The following is a 5,957-nucleotide window of genomic DNA, read 5'->3' on the forward strand; positions in this document are numbered from 1 at the left end:
AGGTGGCTGGAGATGGTATTAAGTACTTGGGGATTGAGGTCACACGCTCCTTCCATTAAAAAAAACCAACCTATATTACCCTTCTGAATAAGTGCAAACAGGATATGACTCGCTGGGCCTTGTTACCGTTATCATTAGTGGGCCGCGTTAACCTAATTAAAATGCTAGTATTACCCACATTTTTATATCTTTTTCAAAATATTCCTATCCTGATTACTTCTGGACCCTAGATCCCCCCCCCCCCCCCCCCCCCCCCCTCGTGGGGGCTCACGCGATCATCAAAAAATTCACCCACACAAAATGCCAAACAAATCATCAGTAACTCATCAGTAACAATATAATGATGGGGCATACCAAATTAAACTGCAGATCCTGGGCTACAAAGTCATGCCAGCTGTTTGTACACACTTCAAACACAACTCAGACAAAACTATTACCAAATATCAAAATCTGTATAGCGCCACCTACACAGACCCACTCACCACATTTCTGGCTCTTACGCGGTGCTCTTTAGCTCAAATATCGCCAGTAACCTGAGGATTACAGGCACATGACCCATATTCTACTACGACAAACCATCATCAAATTATGGGCAAACAGACACCAGCAATACCAAACTGAATATCGATTTTGATCATAAACAGCTCCTCACTTGTTGATGTTTTGAGAGGACGAAGCCTTTCTCCCGGTTAATCCAGATTCAAATGTGTTTACCGGATATCCTGTGTTGCACTAAAATCATTTTGAACGTGTATGAGGCTGTACTAAGCAGACATCATGATTTGACTTTCAGCAAGTCGGATTTTAGGTTTCAGGCTGGCCGGCACTTTTTTGATTCTGATTGGCTAACAGTGCTGTCAATCTTCTGCCATTTGATTTTAGTGAATTCTATTGGCTCTAAGGATTCGAAGGATGTTTCAATGACGCTAATGCACTCACGTGGGCCTGAGCTACAGCCATGAAAAGAGAGGCAGGGCTGGAATGTGAAAAAAACAGAGAGACTCAGAGAGGCTCTCTGAAGGATGCTGGCCTTCAAATAAAGCCATAACTGCTCTATTTGGATGTATTGAACACCATTAGTGATATATACAAGTGAAATATATAGTTTGGTACATGAGAAAATTAAAATAGCACACATTGTGCAATTGTTTAAAATTTGGAGACCTTGTCTGAAATCTCTGTACTAAAACCTCTAACTTTTTTCTGCTTCACTTTATCAAAGTAAAACAGCCCAGAGACTGTGTATATATTGTGCTATGATCTGGGATAATTTAAACCTTGAAGTTACATCATTCCTAAAAATACATATCCTGAAAATGCTTTTTGTTTTTAGACGGAAATTTTAATTTTCAATTTGTGCTTTGTGCTATCCTAATTTACTCTTAACCAGTAACATATATACCGATAATTACACATCTGAACAAATCTCACAAGTGGTCCCTTTATTATAACACCAACATTATTAAAATACAGCTTGTAATTGCAGAAAAAATACTAATTTTAGTAAAAAGTTTTTTTTTTTAAATCTTGATAATAACATCATCTCTTTCATATGGGGGACCAAACCTAGTCGGATCAGCAAGACTCAACTCAAAAGACCAAAGCGCGTAGGAGGCTTAGCTTTACCCAATTTTCTCTTTTACTATTGGGCATGCAATATCCAGAAGCTACTTCACTGGTTTGAAGACAGGCCAATTGTAGGAAACGCGGACTGGGTGCAAATAGAATTCTCCTCCTGCCGGCATCACCTCGGCTCAGTGGTCTGTGCAGCCCTGCCCCTTCTTAGCAATAATGTGAGTACAAACATAATAGTAAATCACACAATAAGAATATGGGCTCAGTTTAGGAGCAAGGAGCCTCTCCCCCATCAAATGTAATCATATGTTACGCATTTACTCTATGGTTTGATAAAGGGATCAAATCAATCTGTAATTTATACATAGAAGACACTTTTGCTTCATTCTCTCAACTATTCCAAATCTATGACTTACTAAGGAACATTTTTTTCCGTTACTTGCAGGTCAGGAGCTTTGTACGAAATACATTTAACTCATTTCCGAATAAGCCCATGAAATCCCATGTTGACAGCCTCCTAGAATCTAACCCGAACAGTAGAGGATTGATATCCCAGACTTACGAGCTCATTACCAATATCAACCCACATTCCTTGGAAAAGTTAAGAATGGCCTGGGACTCAGATCTTGGAATAGTTATAACAAATGATTATTTTAGACTTGATACATACATCATCTACATCCGCTAAACATAACTTAATAAAGCTAAAAGTGGTGCACAGGGCCCATTACACTAATTCTAGACTGGCAAAGATTTATCCTAACACTGATCCGTTATTTCCTCGATGTAAAGGCCAGCCAGCAGACTTACTACAAATGTTCTGGCTACGTCCGAAGTGTGATGTTTGCAGCTCAGTTTGTCCCGGACCCAATTTGTGCACTCTTTGGCTTAATACCAATCCCGTGCCCTTTTACCAAATAAAGCCGATGTGATCGTAGCCTTCACAACACTCCTCGCTAGCCGCTTGATCCTTCTAAAATGGAGGCAACGTGTCCCCCCCCCCGTCTTTCTCTCACTGGGTCAAAGACGTCATGTATTTCTTGAAACTTGAAAAAATTAAATATACACTCAGAGGGTCCTCCCAAACCTTCAGTAAAGTTTGGAGACCTTTTGTAGACTTCTACGACTCCTTACGAGATCCGCTCGACAAAGCAAGCTTTTACTTTACTCTTTTCCTGTTTGATCGATTAATGCAATTATGTGATCTTATGTCTATATCTCCGTCACCTGAATGTAACTGAGTTTACCTGAATGTACAAGTTCTGTAGCCTGTAACCCTACACTGTGTGGGGAGGGTGGGTAAGGTCGGGAATGAGGTTTTAAATTTCAATCTGTAATTGCATTCAGACATGTGTGAATCCTCTTCCCTGGTGGGGTAAAACCTGTGAAAATCAATAAAACATATTTACAAAAAAAAAAAAAATACAGCAGTTTGGGCTTTATTTGAAAAGCCAGAATCTGCTCTGCGTCCCTATGCGTAATGGAGATTGGCTCTATGTCAGTGGCCTGTGAGTACGCAGGGCTATATCTCCGCAACGGGTTGGTCGATTTGAGTGAATGACACCTCATTTGAATCGTTAGAGCCAAAGCTATACCCATCAAAATGAGATTGACAACAATGTTACCCAATCAGAATCAGCAGGGCGCCGTTCTGTGAGAACTGCAGCCTGCTAAACATGGAAATTCTAAGGCTTCCCCCATGGTCCTAACAGCCCCTAGGAACACCCAAATGATTTTAGTGTAACACAGGAAATAGGTCATAGGACATTTCAGCGTGGATTTACCGGAAAAATAAACTTTTCATGCAAAACAGCTAAGGTAAGAGAAATTTTACAACTATTGTTTGATGAAGCGATTTCTGTTGTTGGTGTTCTTTGGCTCATATCTCGCTGATGCTTTGATGTAGTGGGATTTGATCTGTGGAGTGTCTGCATTCTTTTGAGATATGGTTTGTGTGTACTGCATAAAGTACCATAGCGGTAGAGCCAGAAATGTTGCGAGTGGGTTGACTAGGTGACGTTATCTTGATTTTGATATTTGGTAATTCATTTAGTTGGTGTTTGAGCATGTAAAAATGGCTTATATATTCTTGCAGCCCAGGTTCTGCAATTTAATTTGATGTACAACATCACTATATTATTTCATGATTAGTGCAATGTTTAGCAAAGACTTATCCTCAGCAGGTCCTCAGCAAATGCCTCTATAAAAGACTGTGTTGTGACAAACATGATAAAGTTGACTGTGAAGTGGCCCAGTGACGATCATGGCCCAAAAGTCATTTCCCAAAGCTAATGTCTCATGCATGAGTAATTTCACTGTCAGCGTCATTACCATATTCATCCACAAGTCAAAATACTGTCAGATAAAAACACAACGATCCCTCGTGAAGAATATCTGCTGCACAGCCAGATTGAATTACTACAGATTAGTAAATTGTTGTATTTATGCAGACATGAATGTGGTCCCAAAGTGGCAGGCTTTTAATTTCCCGTATGATATGAATTTTTCACACACCATCACGGAAACAACTGCTGTCCCTCTTCAACAGGTAGCTAAATATATTGTTCGCTGCCGTGAGTGCCACAGTCGGAGCTAGTTGTTTTAAGTGTATTGAGAGGGAACCCTAATCATGGTTATAATTTTATAACACAACAATTAATAACCCACAAATAACTCTCTTTAACAGGGCAAAACACCACGACAAACAACAGTTTGTGACACAAACAATTTGTAACACTAATAATTGTACATTTATAAAATTTCACCACCGAACGGCATGCTGGGTACAGCTCGCTAGCTAGCCCGTTAGCTAGTCTGTTAACAGCTGGGAGAGGCTCCTTTCGCTACAGTAACGCTACATTAAAGAACAGAAAAGAGCGATGCAGGGTGAACAAAGAGAGACTGGAGATGCACCAGTAGAGTCTGTGCCCAAGAGAGGAGCTGTGTCTGATGTTCGGAAGTGTTTTGGTTTTAAAAAATCTGACGTTTTGCGAGTTTGGAGCCACTGTTGTTGCCGCTGGTGGTAACACAAGCAACTTTTTTGACAAATGTTTTTATTGTCTTTTCTCAGCAGAAACAAAAATAAAAATAACAGTAGAGGGTGACAGATATGTACATGCACAGATAGATTCATATTATACACCACAAATAGAATGCTACCACATTCCTTAATGTGACCAGTGAGAGAAGAAAGAAAAAAAAACAGGGAAGGGAAACAAAAAAAGGGGAAACGGTAGACTACAGGGTTACAACAAAATCTTCCCCCTCCAGAAACTCCATGAATGAGCCCCAAATCTTTGCAAAGATGTTATATTTCCCTTTAACTACATATGTAAGTTTCTCTAGGGCAAGGCACTGTAGCAGTCTGTTCACTCGGCCTGTGAACAGATTTCCAAGCCATTTAGCTTCAAGAAGACAAAATATGACCATCTTCTTTTTGCTATTGTTAAGTGTACAGAAATCTGTACTGAGGGTGCATTCCCAGAGGCAATGAGACAAGCTACCTTTATGTATACCACATTTAACACAAGCATCCGGTGTATTGGGGTAAATGCGATGCAGTAACTCTGGAGTAATGTATGTTCTCATCACCCATTGAGAAAAACCTTGATAAACCTCATAAACCTTGAATTTCTTTGGTTGGACTTGACACTGTAGACATATGTCCTGCCACTCTTCTACAGTGATTTCTTCATTTAGGTCTGAACACCATGCTAGCCTTTTGTCATCTGAGGATTCTTTTGCTGCAGCTATGATAGTCTGATAAAACTTTGAGATCAGTCCAGCTGATCCATAATGGTTTAAAGCTATCTTTTCTAAAGGATTTAGAGAGGGGAGATTTACAGAGTTCTCTGTCTTTGTTATGAAGCTTCTTATCTGGAGATACTTGAAAAAAAAATTTGTAGCTATGCTAAACTTTTGCTTGATCTCATTAAAACTTAAAAGAGTATGAGTATCACAATCATACTAATCTGAAATCTTTCCGATACCTCTGTCTGCCCATAACTTAAAACCAGGGTTGTTAGTACCTGGCGTAAAGTTTCTGTTCCCCCAAATAGGTGAGTAATGGGATAGAGGAGTTTTTTTCCCCAAGATAACTTAACACCTCATGCCGTACTGTCAGAGTATTTTTAACAAAGGGGTTTGCAGTGTGTTTCTTCAAAGTGGCTAAGTTAGCTGAATAAAGGTAGAGATATAAGGGGATTTTGGAAGTTGTGGTTTCCTCCATCCTTATCCAGTGCAGCGTTGACTGGTGTTCAAACCAACTGCTCGTAGTTGGGCAGCCCAATAGTATCCCTGGAGGTAAGGGAGTTTTAACCCACCTATATCATCATTTAGGAAGAATATTCATCTTCAGAATATTAATACGCCCAATCATGGAA

Source organism: Cebidichthys violaceus, unplaced genomic scaffold (genome assembly GCF_023349555.1).
Source record: "Cebidichthys violaceus isolate CVI_PGR_0920_01 unplaced genomic scaffold, fCebVio1.0.p SCAF_160, whole genome shotgun sequence".
In the NCBI taxonomy this organism is placed as follows: domain Eukaryota; kingdom Metazoa; phylum Chordata; class Actinopteri; order Perciformes; family Stichaeidae; genus Cebidichthys; species Cebidichthys violaceus.